Source organism: Podarcis bocagei, assembly GCF_964188305.1.
Source record: "Podarcis bocagei genome assembly, chromosome: 6".
In the NCBI taxonomy this organism is placed as follows: Eukaryota; Metazoa; Chordata; class Lepidosauria; order Squamata; family Lacertidae; genus Podarcis; species Podarcis bocagei.
In genome coordinates, this window is record NC_138130.1 from 5,641,119 (window position 1) to 5,657,164 (window position 16,046).

Sequence of the window (16,046 nt, forward strand, 5' to 3'; positions counted from 1 at the left end):
ATAGGTGAGAGAATCCCATTTTCTTTTTTCTTATTAAAATTTTATTGAACTCACAGCTTACCTTCTCTCTTCTCATACATCCTGTCCCCAAATGCCAAATGACAGCTTCCCACAGCCAGGAGACGTCCCAACAGGGCCTTGGCCCTCTACCACTCTAAGGAAACCTGGAAAAATAGCAGAGCAACTCATGTCAACTTACAGAAAATAACTTGCATGGTGCTGGGTAAAAATTGCTGTATTAAAAAAAGCAACAAGCAAATGCAAACCCACCCTCCTGCATGTTTTGGTGAATCTATAGATTCCAACTTTTAGAATGGCATTTCTGAGGGGAGAAGAACAGCTCATTGTTTTATGAGTTGTTCTGCAAGCAGCTTTTCTTTTTGTGTGTGCATTTGAACAATGTGGCTTTTAAAATGCAAACAAAGTTCCAACAGTTTCCTGAGAAACCTTCTCAGGCAATGGACTGTGTTATGTATAGCTGCAACTGGAACTTTTTCTGCTGCAGCAGTTTCAGCTGCGAGAGAAACCATGGCTCACAGATTTCCAAACCTTGTTTGTATATTTCCTTTGCAGGCCAAGGGAGATGGAGCACCTTCCCTTCAAGGGCAGGCATTTGAATTTAAAATAGGGGTGCTCGAGGATCTTATTGATCTGATCCACACTTGATCCACACTTTTCAGACAAATACGTCAATTGGAACACTGTTGTCTGCCAGTTTTTTCACATCTCCAAATGCTGTGATACAATTTTCAGCTCAGAATAATATTAAAATGCATATTTAAATTAAAATGTATAGAAAAATGTGTGTTTTGTGAAAAATGTAGTGAAAACTAATATAAATTTTCAAGCGGGATTTTTTTTTAAAATTTAGTTTCCACCCATCTCTAATTTAAGAAAGACAAAAATGACTAGGACAGAGAGAAGATTGCAAAGGTTTATGAAATGACACTGTGGGAGGAAAACCTTCCCTGCGATCACCAAATATCAGCATTTGGAAGTACCTGATGAAGCTGCTTGGCATAATTAATTTATGGAAGCCGATTGCTAATAGTAGGTGAACTGTATCTCTTGCAAAAGCTCTCCACAATATATGGCTGCCAATTATTGACTGATTAAGATTTCATTTGTAATGATAAAAAACCTTTTCCAAAATAATATTAAATGTATAGCAAATGTATAGTAAACAATATTGTATTTATATCAAGGGAAATAACATTTATATCAAAAGGCAGGACTTCTGATGAAAGGCTTCTGGTGTAATATGGAGTAGTCCCTCTGTTCTTCTTGCACCTGATCCTTTAAGGAGATTGCCATCTCTACCAGAATAGGTAGAGCACCTCCTTCTCATCAAACTACCCATCAAAAGCTCCTCCATCTCATCAGGCTAGGATGCCCTGGTGGGTCTAGACCAGGGGTAGCTAACCGCTGACCCAGAGTCCTAATCTGGTCCCCCTGGCAAATATTTCTGCACAGCCTGCACAAGAATGGTTTTGCCAAAGGCAAAAGGGGAGGGGAATAAAGTCAACATAGCACTTTTCACCCAGTCCTGTGCCCTGTTGGGGATGCAAATTGTCCTCTCCCTGGTCATCAGATTGGGCGGGGGGCGTCTGTTTGTGTCTGTGTTTGTGGTAATGTGCATGTGTGAGTGTGGAGTGGCACACTTTTGAATGTGAATGCATGATCATTTGCTTATTTGAATAAATTGTGGCTTTCTTTGCCTACTTTTGAGCCTCAGCAGTTTTTGACAATGAGTTATGCAATGGCATTGTTTGTTTGCTTGTTTGTTTTGAAGTAATTTTTATTTGTTTTTGCAAATATAAAATTATAACAATGCAATACAAAATGCATATCCATATTTAGAGATTTCTCCAAATCTCTAGACTTCCCACCTTTCCCTCCATAGGTCCTACTGTTATCCCTTTCAACAGCATATTATTTCATAATCCATATTTTATGTCTCTCCATTTTGTTCATAATAAGCAATGACAGAGTTTGAAGTAACTAAGTACCTCAGTCGTAGAGCTGGTGCTGTGAATACGGAAGGTCCCGGGTTCAAAAGGCATTTCCATATAAAAGGACTTCAGGTAGTAGGGCAGGAAAATACCTCTGTTCACTGTCACTACACGTCCAATAGAAAGAGATAATTGATAGCACTGTGCTAGGTGGTCCAGTGATCTGAAGCAGTAAAAGGCAATGCCATATTTCCAAGTGCAGGCCCATAACTCAGTGGTGCCACATAAACTTCACTGCTCATTTCCCGGATTCTCCAGTTAAAAGAATCAGAAGCAGCATACCTGGTAAACATATCCAGATGAGACCTTGGAGACCCCGTGCCATTTGGTAGATGATACTGAGCCAGAGCTTACTTATTCATAATAATGTGTATAGGATAGGGCTGGATACCATAAAAAGGGAGAGAGACAGAAATTCCAGCAACTGGATGCAGATATTCTCAGATTATTTTCTTTTTTAAAAATATGAGAGTTTTGTTTTTTTAAAAAAATAATAATAATTCATCTAAACAAAAATAGAGAAGGAAGGAAGGAAGGAAGGAAGGAAGGAAGGAAGGAAGGAAGGAAGGAAGGAAGGAAGGAAGGAAATAGGAGAGAGAAGAGAGGGATGGGGGAAAAAATACAGAGCCCTCTAACAGGGGTCGCTCTTAACCCTTATCTCACACAAAGAGGGTGAACCCTCCCAGGTCTCACATGGGAGCTTCCATTTCTTCTCCCACTCTTGGAGTTCTACCCTTCCTTCCTGTGGGTATCCTCCTCAACCCAATATTGAGGACATCAAAAATTGGAATACAGCTTAAACAAAAATAAAATCAACCACGACAGAAAGAGTTGGTTGGAGAGAGGGAAGCCCACGGTTCGTTTATTATAAGTTTCTTTTATATATTTATGCTTCAGCAACCCTCTCTGGAATATAAGATAAAAAGATATTTACAAGTGAGGAAGGAATGTTGGAGTAATATTGATATAAACAAGCAAAAATGGAAACTGTGTGACCTGAAATGAAGAAAGGAGGAGGATGGGAAGAATATTCTTCTTCCAATCCAGTATAACAATTTTATATCCAAGGTTTTCTTATTAGGATGATAATCCATAACTATTTATTTATTGTATGTTCATTAATTCATACCCAATCCCATTTCCTGTTTTTAAAATTATTTTATTTTATTTATTAAATTTATTTACCGCTGTTCATCACAAGATCTCAGGGCAGTTCACAGAATAAAATACAAGATAAAAACACAAGTTTTAAAACAAAAACAATATACCCCACCCCACATGATTTCCTATCCTAATATAGGGGCGAAAGACTTTCCATTTCTACTTCTTCCATTCTTTTTCCAGAGGAGTTGCCAGATGCTTAGTGGCTTTTCCTCTGAGTTCACTTCAGCTTGAACACAAGATCCTTTCCCTCCCAGCTCTATCTCTGCCATCTCAGGATGTTTCTTTTTATTCTGTCCATAGTTCCATTCCTCTGCTCCAGCAATACAACACCCTCGTTTGTCTGTTTCAGTCCTCCAGGCAGCTGTGTGGAGGTCCTCTCCATTTTATCATTTGCTACCTCTCACTTTACCATTCCACTCTCATATTCTATTCCCATGCTTTATCTAGTTTCACTTTTACGGCCATTATCATAGTGACATAATAGAGAGTTAAAAGTAATATAAAATGTAGTTTTTAAACTAGCTTCTTGCTTTGTTTTTTCAGTCTGTTAATTAATAAAAAGTGCCTCTTTTTATGCCAGCAGTCAATTTGTGTTCTGGGTGAGAGTTAATAGGCAGATAGATCACATCAGTTGTAATTAGTTCCAGTCTCAAAAATAGTTAAAAGAAGGGACCGGATATCCGGAGGGCTACCTTTGAGGTCTATTATGCAGTGTCTGGACACAGTGGTAGTTCCTTTGAGATTCTCATCTGCATCTGAAAACAAACTTATTGTCTTGATGTGATAAATGGCTCCTTCAGAGCATGTGAGGTGCATCCCAGTTAATCCCCCTATCTTCAAAGGGAGAGTGTGATACCAGGATATTCACCCTGGCTATCATAAATCACCACATAATTATCTCTGTTGGCAGAGTATCAACAGCCAACGACTAGTCATACATTCTCCTCCCCGAAAGTCATTCTCAGATTATTGTCCAATATCTTATTCTCCAATCCCAAAGGCTAGAAAAAAATTAAAATAAAAGCAGAGTTTTTAAATATTTATGATTTCCATTTACATATTGCTTTTAAAACTTTTTTTTTTTTTAAGGATCAGAAGATGAGGCTTGGGTCAAGACCAGTAACTCAGTTTTTGCTGGATGGAAGGAAAACTTGCAGTGGCAGACTCTTCAGATGAGTTTATCAGAAACCTGCCACAGGAAGCTCATCGTACCCTATGACATTTGTTATAACAGTATCCAGCTCTAGCCAAGTATACAGAGGCTGTTTCAGTATTTCCAAACTTCAAAAAGTAGCACTTTCCATTTGAGTTACCAGCAAAGCATCAGATGTATTTCAACTTTCTTTTGAATCAATTGACCTTCCCCTGTGGGAGACAACTGCGGGAAGGTAGGGAGTTGAACTTTCCCTTACTCTTTGTGATTCAGCCAGCTCTGTTCTTCAATCTTGTAACAGCCTTTCTTTCCTTCTATTATTACCATCCTCCTTTTTTATTCAAATCCTCAGCACCATTATACAGTGAACCTCACAATGAAAAATCCACTGAAGGGGTGTGTGTATATATATATATAAAGCACATCAGTGCTACTCTAAAACTCATCCTTATCTAGGCATCAGATGCATTAAGAAGTGCCTTATTTAAATGGTAATAACCACATAATGCAGGTCTCATTTTATTACGAAGCAAAGCCCTCCCTGGAGATAAGCCTACCATATAGTGAAGTATATGTTCCTATTTCACAATAAAAATTGTTTTAAATATAATATTCCAACTAGTACAATTGAAGGATGCTATCATAGTGTCCTCTCTCGGGCTATTTTGCACTGCCAATTTATGATGGCAGGAGAAACCAAGATCCACCAAGCCAAGGGACTTTTTAATATATATTTGAATGATAACTGGCACTGATTTTAAATGTGCTTTCTTGGAATCAACCCCATTGATTTCACAGCAAACTGGAGCAGTGGTAAAACTACTCACAATTTGTTGGTGTTAATATTTTTAGCAATGCTGAAAAATGATTTGCCTCTTTTGATAATTTTTAGCAGTCCTTGTGAAAAACATGGCCTCCTTTGTTCATTGCTTGCCCTCGTTTGCTATTCAGTGATATCAGTATGCAGCTAAATCAGACTCATAATAACACTGTGTTACATGAAGACATGATCATATTGTTCACTAAATGATCCCTGATTGGTGGGATCTCCCCACCCCACACTGGTTTATGAAGGAGGAAATAGAAGTGCCCAGAGGATTCAATTATGCTGACCAATACCATGGTCAGAGTGATACCCAGGTTTTAGCTGGTGCTATTCAGATGGTGAAAAACGTCTGCTCAATCAAAATGGCTTATTTGCACTCCAAAATTGAATATGACAAATATCTGGTACCACCCTGAATTCAACTGATTTGACTGTCTCATTCCATTTCATACTTTTGAATGCTTCTAAGCTATTCACCTTATTTACTCAATTTATTACTTATTCCACTGGTGTGTGAGAATATTGGAGATCAACTACACTGTTCTGCCTACCTGTTAGTTCCCGTTCCTGCCTTTTGATTCAGATTCTGTATGTGCAAAGTTTGTTTGTTTGTTTAGTTGATGCATTTAGTCATGTGATCCTCACTTGTAGTTAGAAATGGTAACTGTCTGAAAACAGTTTTAGCAAGATTTAAGGACCTGTGGTGGACATGGCCTATCTGCAAATAGATTAGCCTCTTGTCCAAACGGCTTGTGTAACTTTTGTAGCCTTGTCAAAGCTTTCAGATATGTTCCTGAAGAGCTAGGCTGCAGAGTGTGTTTGGCCTGTTTGCTTCTCACACGTACTGTGAGTTAGCACAGCATGAATGCAAGCATTGGGAATTACCAGAAAGTCATGAACCAGTCAATAAATTATGGGAACATTTTTTTAGTCTGAATGCTTTGGCATGGCAGTATGCCCTATAGGTCTATTTTTGACAGGTATATGTACATTTGATGTAAGTGACACTATTCTGTAATTTATGTCTACTTTGTCAATGGACCATAGGAGATTTGTGATTAAAACATTGCTTTTTAATATTGGGCTGTGTGAAATAAACTACTATTTTAAAAGTTTACATCCAAATATGTAAAAATAAAAACACACCCTGGATACACAAATGTATGACATTCACACAGAGACACTTGTACACATTCATAAATCCTCATGAGCTTGTGGCTTAAAGCTCTGTTTGGCAGGTTTAGAGCTCCGTTGCTTTCACTTTCATGCAGTCGGGGGGAGGCAGACTTCCTTTGTTTAAATCTCCCCCGTTTTTAGCCCAATTTTTAAAATTGAAAAAGTCCCGGTTATTTTTCAGTTCTTACTCACGGGGAATCAGTCCGAATTTCTTTTCAGGAAGGAATCGGCGCTCTCCGCTTATGGCGACGCGGCTTCACTTCGCAGGCTGGGTAGCGACTCTCAGCACCGCGCTCACTCCCGATGTCGATCCGTAGCCTTTAAAAAGGCTCTTTCACGGTACCAGGGGGGCGCGAAGGTGCCCACCGAGTCTCCTTGTTCTCAGGCTTCAGCGCCTGGGATTTTAGGGGTCCCCCGCTTGCCGTAGCGGGTAAGACCCGAACTTGCGAAGCAGTCCTTCTCCGGAGCTCGGAGCTAGGACCGCCATTAAGCGCTGGCACCGACCGGAAGTCTCCGTTTAAATCCGTCCTTTGATCAGCTAAACCGGACATTTAAACCTTTGATCTCCCCTCTAGCAAGCAGGGCAGAGGGGAGGCGAATCTGACCATTAACTGCATGACTTATTTGGAGGAAAAAAACCTCTGCTGTCTCATTTGCTTGAAAGTACGAAACGGTCTGCCTTCTTAGTACACTGAACTGACTTTTCCCTGTGAAGTGATACTTTGATACAAAGTTTCCACACTGCCTGACTATTGCATATTATAAGAAGAAACAGTATAAATTGGGCAACTGTGGCAATTTGAAGTTACAAGTATTTAGCAACATTGACTTTGACTGTGTTAATCTCCCTTTTTCTCACTTTTTGGATTGTCTCCTTTGTTTTGGTACTTGGAAATTTCGCTCTATGGCCATTTTGATTTGCTCCCTCTAGAGGATAAAGTAAAGTTTGGCACGGCTTAAGACAGTGGAATTTTCCAAGGGAGAACAAATCCCGTGGGAATTGACCTTGACATGAGTGGCCCACAAGAAGAGATAGTCACAAGAGCCAAGATCAAGCAACAACAGCAACAACAACAGTTGCAGCTGCAACAGGCAAAGAAAAGAGGCTCAATCTCAGGCGCAACAGCCGGATCAGCAGGAACAACAGGTCAAGACAAAGGAGCAGCCGTTTCTATGGAAGCTGTGACAGAGGCCCTGCTCAAGATAAACCAAACCCTGGAGTCTTTGACAAAACAGACTTCAGAGAACACACAAAAATTAACAGAAATATCAGCAAGATTAAACCAGAATACAGAATCTATAAATAGATTGGTAGAGGAGAACGCCACCACGCGCCAAATTGCCGAGGAGGCCAAAGCCACTGCCGGAGAGACACAGGAGAAGCTAGAGCCGCTTGCCAAGAAGGTCTACGAGCATGATGCAACTTTGGCCTTGTGGGAGTTACAGAGGAAAGAGAGAAATTTAAAATTAAGACTGATTCCGGAGAACGAAAGAGACAGCCTTGTGGAATACTTGACACGGGAGTTTGCGGATTGTTGGGACCTTGAGGAAGACGAATTTAAAATTACGACTGCCTTCAGATTGGGTAAAAAGCAAGATAGAAAGACACCGAGAGACTGCTTGATTACACTCAGATCCAAGGAGGAAAGAGACAAAATATTAGGATTACACTTTGAAAAGGCCCTGCAAATTGGAAATTCAGCTGTACAGATCTTTAAAGACATCCCAAAATACATTTTGGATTTAAGAAACTTTTACAAGGACTTGGTTCTCTTGCTAAAGAAGAACACTATTCGATTTAGGTGGGAGTTTCCACAAGGACTGTCATTTGATTTCAAGGCAAAGAAAGTGAAAATAAAGACAATTCAAGATAAAGACAAATTTTTGGCAAGATACCAGGAGGATTTACAGAAGGGGACTGTGGACGTACTTGCAGAACAGAGGAGAGCACTGGACATCCTGAATCTCTCGTTTGGACAAAAACCACCACCATCAGAAGAAGAGCAACAACTTGGAGCTGTTGGAGGAGCCTTAAGAAAATAACAAGATGGCTCTGCAATTCCTTAGTTGGAATTGTAATGGGCTCAATGGGCCTTTGAAGAGAAGACAAGTATTTCATATATTGAATAAAGAACAATTGGACTTGATATGCTTACAAGAAACTCACATAACCAGAGCCCACAGGAGATTACTTTCAAATAAAAGGCTAGGACAAGAATTTATTTCATCAGACAAAGTCAAGAAGAGAGGAGTTGTAATATATGTGAAGGAGAAATGGGCTCCAAAAATGATATTCAAAGATGAACAAGGGAGATATCTGGCTGTGGAGATACAAGTACAAGGAGAAAAATTCTTAGTTGTTGGAATTTATGCACCAAATGAAGGCAAATCTGACTTCTTTAAGAGACTTCATGAAACTTTGACGGACTATTTGGATTACAATATGATAATCATGGGAGACATGAATGGCGTGGTCTCCACTAATATGGACAAGGCACAAAGACTAACAGTCACTAAAGAAGGGAGACTCCCTAAGACTTTTTTCGAAATGACAGAAAACATGGACTTGATAGATATCTGGAGAACAAGGAACCCTCTGGAGAGAGAGGGAACCTTTTTCTCCCAAGCAATGATGACCTGGACCAGAATTGACCAAATCTGGGTTACTAGTGGACTGGCTCCAAAGATTAAGAAAGTGGAAATCTGCCCAAAAACTTGCTCCGACCATAACGCCGTGAAGATGGAGATGAAACTCACAATAACTGGTCAATTTAGATGGAGAATGAATGACACCCTCTTTCGAGATAAGGAGATTCTCACGAAGGCCCAAAAGACCCTAAAAGACTATTTTGAAATAAATTTGAGGACCGACGTGGAGAAAAGAGTGATCTGGGATGCAAGTAAAGCGGTTATGAGAGGATTTTTGATTCAACAAAATTCAATAAAGAGGAAAAAACAAAATGAGAAAAAAGAGAAGATCTTGGAAATGATAAAGGAAGGAGAGAGGAAATTAAGAACAAAACCAAAGTCTCAGGACATTTTAAGAGAGATCAAGTTATATCAAACTCAATATATGGAATTGATGAACCAAGAGATTGAATGGAAGATAAAGCAAATGAAGCAAAAAACTTTTGAATCAGCAAATAAATGTGGTAAACTTTTGGCATGGCAATTGAAGAAAAGGCAGAAACTAAATACAGTTACAAGCCTAGAGGTGGATGGAAAGAACATATCTAAACCCAATGAAATCAGAAATTGCTTTTTAAGTTATTTCAAAAAACTCTACACTCAAGGCCCGCAAAATGAAGAAGATATAGACAAATTCCTTGGAAGATATGGATTACAAAACATCTCTCAGCAAAGTAAGATGGACCTGAACCAGAGAATCTCAGAACAAGAGATAGAGGCTGCCATTCAGAATACGCAACTGGGTAAATCTCCGGGACCAGATGGACTGACTTCTAGATACTACAAATCGCTGAAGGAATGGTTGATTCAACCATTAAGAGAAGTTTGTAATGAGATCCTTGAAGGAAAAAGGGCACCTGAATCGTGGAAAGAGGCATATATTTCACTCATACCAAAGTCAGAGACTGAAAAGACCCAACTCAAGAACTACCGCCCAATATCATTGCTCAATGTGGATTACAAAATTTTTGCAGACATTTTGGCAAAAAGGCTCAAAAGAGTTTTGATGGAGATGATTCATAAGGACCAAGCAGGCTTTCTCCCTAAAAGACACCTGGCAGACAATGTAAGGAATGTTATAGACATTCTGGAAAAGCTAGAGGTGAATATAAACACTAAAGCAGTATTGATCTTTGTGGACGCGGAGAAAGCCTTCGACAATATTTCTTGGAGTTTTATGAAGAAGAACCTTCATAGGATGGGGGTAGGCCGGGGTTTTGAGAATGGTATGGCTGCAATATACTCTGAACAAAAAGCCAAACTGATTGTAAATAATGTTGTGACTGAGGAACTTAAGATAGAAAAAGGAACACGACAGGGGTGCCCGATTTCCCCATTATTCTTTATTTCAGTTCTGGAGGTGTTGCTGAATATGATAAGAAATGACCAGCAGGTTAAAGGTGTGCAGGTCGGAGCTAAACATTACAAGTTAAGAGCGTTCGCAGATGACCTAGTATTGACTTTGCAAGAGCCAAACACTAGCACGAAAAAGGTATTAGAAATAATACAACAGTTTGGCCAGGTAGCTGGATTTAAGTTGAACAAGCTAAAAACCAAAGTTTTAGGGAAAAACCTAACAGATATGGAAAAGGAGAAATTTCAAGAGGAAACAGGTTTGACTGTGGTCAAGAAGGTCAAATATCTAGGGGTTTATCTAACATCCAAGAATCAGAATTTGTATAAGGACAATTATGAAAAATGTTGGTCAGAAATTAAAAAAGATTTAGAAATATGGTCAAATTTGAAACTGTCAATGCTAGGCCGAATTGCAGTAATTAAAATGAATGTATTGCCTAGAATGTTATTTTTGTTTCAGACCTTGCAGATTATTGATAAGATGGAATGTTTTAAGAGGTGGCACAAAGATATTTCGAAATTTGTCTGGCAGGGCAAAAAGCCCCGAATTAAATTTAAAATATTGACAGATGCTAAAGAAAGAGGGGGCTTTGCCCTGCCGGACCTAAAATTGTTTTATGAGGCAGCAGCTTTTTGCTGGCTCAAAGAATGGATGCTCCTCGAGAATACAGACATCTTGGATCTGGAAGGTTTCAATAACGCTTTTGGTTGGCATGCATATCTTTGGTATGATAAAGTTAACAGTGTTTTCAAAAATCACATTGTCAGAAAAGCATTGTTTAATGTTTGGATAAGATATAAAGATCTATTGGAAAACAAAACCCCTAGATGGGTGTCACCAGTGGAGGCTAATGCAGTGAAAAAACTCAATATGGAGGTCGGATGGCCGAAGTATTGGGAAATTTTAGAACAGGATGGAGATAAGTTCAAATTACAAAGTCAGGAGAAATTGAAGCATAAAGTGGAAAATTGGTTCCAATATCGTCAAATAATGGAATTTTTTAAACAGGACAGGAAAGTCGGCTTCCAGGTGGAAAAATCAAAATTAGAAACCGAATTGTTAGAACCCAATACTAAGAATTTATCTAGAATGTACAACTTGTTGTTGAAATGGAACACACAGGATGAAACAGTTAAATCGGCTATGATTAAGTGGGCTCAGGATGTTGGACATAACATTATGTCAGCTGACTGGGAATGGTTATGGAACACCGGTATAAAATTTACGGCATGTAATGCCTTAAAGGAAAACATTATGAAAATGGTATACAGGTGGTACATGACCCCAGTCAAGCTGGCAAAAATCTATCATTTGCCCGATAACAAATGTTGGAAGTGTAAAGAGACTGAAGGTACTTTTTATCACCTTTGGTGGACATGCCCGAAGATTAAGGCCTTCTGGGAAATGATCTATAATGAAATGAAAAAGGTGCTTAAATGTACCTTTTCTAAAAAACCAGAGGCCTTCCTCTTGGGCATTGTCGGCCAATTGGTGACAAAGAAAGATAGAGCTTTTTTCATGTATGCCACAACAGCAGCAAGAATACTCATCGCAAAGTATTGGAAGACACAGGACCTACCCACTTTGGAAGAATGGCAGATGAAAGTGATGGACTACATGACATTGGCTGAGATGACAGGCAGAATCCGTGACCAATGAAAAGAGACGGTAGAAGAAGAATGGAGAAAATTTAAAAGCTATCTTAAGGACTACTATAAACTTAATGAATGTTAAAATGTCGTAGTTTCCAGAAACAAAGGGGTACAGGGACATAAGGTCAGAGTGTAAGAGAGGACTAAGATGATAGAGATTGGAAAGTAATAACTGGGAGTTGCTAGTTGAATTATGGACATTGGGATGCAGAGAGGGGGGGTATGGGGAAGTCCTAGAAAGGAGGTTTATGAAAATATGTTTGAAACTATACGTGTATGTTTGTCATTTTTAATGTTTGTTTGTTTTTCTCAAAAATGCTGTAAAACCAATAAAAATTTTATTAAAAAAAAAAAAATAAAGCTCTGTTTGGCAACAAATTGGGAAGCTTGGGAATACACAAATAAAATTGACTGGAGGGACAAGATATTTTTGGTAAAACATCTGTCAATTGCATGAATGAGATGGTAGGGGAATCTGGCCAGATGGATCCCAACAGCATGCTTTTGTTCTGTGGAATAGCAGGGGATGGAATTACACAAATATTTCTTTAATTTATTTTCCCTCTTTGCAAATCCCCCAGCACCACACTTATCTCCCCAAGCAAGAAGAAGAATACATTTTAAAAATAATCTTCAAGAATACAAAAGGCAAGTTACACACTGAGCTTTGAATGGAAAAGAAGGTGAACCTGCTGCTGTTTTTCCTTTAAAAAATATAGTACCAAATAGTACCATCTTTGAAAGTAGTTGTGTATTATTATTGATGAAAATTTCTTCCTATGATGGTATGTCATGAAGCACTTAGTATCATGGAGTGGTGTAGCAACAGTGTTCTTAGTTCATTTCATTGGCATCTGTATGTCTTGAGAGACAAGGGGAGAGTGTGCCTTTGGCAGTGCAGTCAAACTGCTGGAGAGTTACAGCATCTGCTGTAGCTGTAGAGACCAATATGGAAGAGACATGTTTTATTGCAGCTGGGGCAGATAAAGGTGCCCCACTTTGCTGTTGCAGATGCACCCTGGTGTTTCTTTTCTCGGTGCCCCTCCCAGTGGTCATTTCTCCTCCTGTCACTGCTGTGGATATACAAACAGTCTGTCTCTAGGCACTGCAGTTGTTGGCAACAGATTCTCACATGGTTGGGTTAATGTTGCCAACCTTCATGTGTCACATTTGGAGACATCTTTATCATGCAGAGTTAGTCTGCTAACCAGCCTGGTGCCCAAGGCCAATTCCCCATAAAGCACATCCTTGGGGGTCCTGACATCTTCCATTCTATGCACATGACCAAGCCCGTGTAGACGTCAGTTGTGTGATACTCCCCTCCCTCCCCCAACACAGGAGGACATCCCCATAGAGATACAATTGAGTCTATCTCCTACTGGCCATTACTAATCAAGAAAAGCCCTTCCAGGGCCCATGAGAAAAGCTGCTGTGCTATTCTGGAAGTGTACTGCCTACTCCCTTGACTGGCAGGAACTGGGGACATTCCTGGGTGCATAAGGCAATCACAGAGTACTAAATGGGTTACTTGAATGGTCATGACTCATGCTATAAAATCTAATCTTTTGATGTGTTTCGTTTCCTGTCCCATCACATCCCCCTGAGATTGGAATGAAGGAACATGCTGGAAAATCACAACCAACTCTGCAGTCCCATGGCTTTCCTAGGGCCGTGGGATGTATTGGAGCGCCTTTTTCAAAGGTCAGCGGGAAAGAGAGCCCTAAACTCAGAGACAGATCTCTGATGTTGGATTACCCCTTCCCAGTGCTTTTCCCCCTGGGTGTACTCAAGGGTACGTAGTACCAGCACCTTTTTCCAGAAGAAAAACACAGGTTAAAAGTGTGGCACTTTGTGGTGAGTACTAAAAGGTAAAGGTAAAGGGACCCCTGACCATTAGGTCCAGTCGTGACCGACTCTGGGGTTGCGGCGCTCATCTCGCTTTACTGGCCGAGGGAGCCGGTGTACAGCTTCCGGGTCATGTGGCCAGCAGGACTAATCCGCTTCTGGCGAACCAGAGCAGCACACGGAAACACCGGAGCGGTACCTATTTATCTACTTGCACTTTGACGTGCTTTCGAACTGCTAGGTTGGCAGGAGCTGGGACTGAACAACAGGAGCTCACCCTGTCACGGGGATTCGAACCGCCAACCTTCTGATCGACAAGTCCTAGGCTCTGTAGTTTAACCCACAGCGCCACCCGCGTCCCTACTTGGTGAGTACTAGCACTAGCACCATTTTTTTTCCTAGAGGAAAAGCACTGCCCCTCCCCAGTGTTGCAGCAATTTCTATGGCCCTTGCTCTACCGATGTCAGAGCGTCACTGTTGCTAGGGCTGAAAAGAGAGGGTCACACATTCCCAGTTCACCAGCACCCTTCCGAAACAAGGAATAATCTCTGCCAGAGCTGGACTAGCTTCCTTCCCTCCTTATTCCAATGGAAGGAAATGGAAGGGATTATTTTTTTAAAAGGGACACAATGGAGGTGGGCAAGAGCCTCGCCTACCTGTGGGATTCCAGAAAAACACTGGATTTGGTTCCCACCCTGCTTAGTTTTTATTTTATGATGAGACAGCTTCCAACTCACCCACAGGCATTTAGTTTTCCCCTCCCAAGCATTCTTTAAAAAGTGTATTTTTGGGGGTGGGAGAGGCAAACAGGATTAATAAGAATGCTTTCTGCAAAAAAATTGGGGGGTGAGAGAGCCTCCTGTCTCTTTCTGCCTAGTGTCACTGCACTCTCAGTCCCATCAGTTCCAGCATGCATGGCCAATGCTCAGGGAAAATAGGAGTTGCACGTCGAGGTCCCCCAGGCTACCCCAATAACTCACACTTCACACATCAATTTTTGTTTAAGGTTTTTGGCATGAATTTGGCCACAACTTTATTTAAATACATACACGTGATTGGTTGCTTAGGCATTGGTTACGACTATCTCCCCCCCCCCCCCATATAAATTTGTATTGGTTTTTCATTGGTTATACATATATACAATCTAGATTACATAAGTTACACATAACATAGCTGTTACAAAAGTCATATATACATTACACAATTATTTTGGGCTCCGCCGAGCCTCGGACTTCCCTTCACTTCGTTGGTAAGTATCAGATAAATTCTAAAGTCACGTGTTTTATCTCCTTTACATATTTGCCAAACACTGTTAGAGTTATTCCAACCCTGCCAGAGTCTTCAAAGTTCTATATTTATCTCTAATATACGTCAGATATTTGTTCCAATTTTCATGAAACTTCTGGTCATCCTGGTCTCTTAATCTTCCTGTTATTCTGGCTAGTTCCGCATAATTTAACATCTTGATCTGCCAGTCATTTATAGTAGGTATTAACTCCATTTTCCAACTTTGTTTTTTTTTTAAATAACGTTTATTAAAGTTTCACAGACAATAAAAAATTCCAAGATTTATACATAAAAGAAAACTACTAAGATGTAAAAATACAAAACAAAACACATAAAGAGTACACAATAAGAAACAGCAATAGAGAAAAGACAAAGAAAAGAAAAAAAGAAAGAATAAAAACATAGAAAAAAGACAAAACAGAAAATAGATTAATATTTTCGAATCTTATATTTCACTCACTAGTTTCTTGACCTCCTCACACCTCCCATTTTGTATTCCAGTTCAGATATTAAGTTCAATTTTCCAGTTATCAATCCTTATTTACATTTTCTTAAAAGTCTTTTTACCAATACCAATTATTTTCCATCAGACATCGTTTTAACATTCCTTAATTTTACAATACTTCTGCAGGTAGTCTTTAAATTTCTTCCAGTCTTCCTCCACCAACTCTTCTCCCTGGTCACAAATTCTGCCAGTCATTTCTGCCAATTCCATGTAGTCCATCACTTTCATCTGCCATTCTTCCAATGTGGGTAGCTCCTGTGTCTTCCAATACTTCACGATGAGTAGTCTTGCTGCTGTTGTTGCATACATAAAGAAAGTTCTGTCCTTCTTTGGCACCAATTGGCCGACTATGCCCAGGAGAAAGGCCTCTGGTTTCTTCAA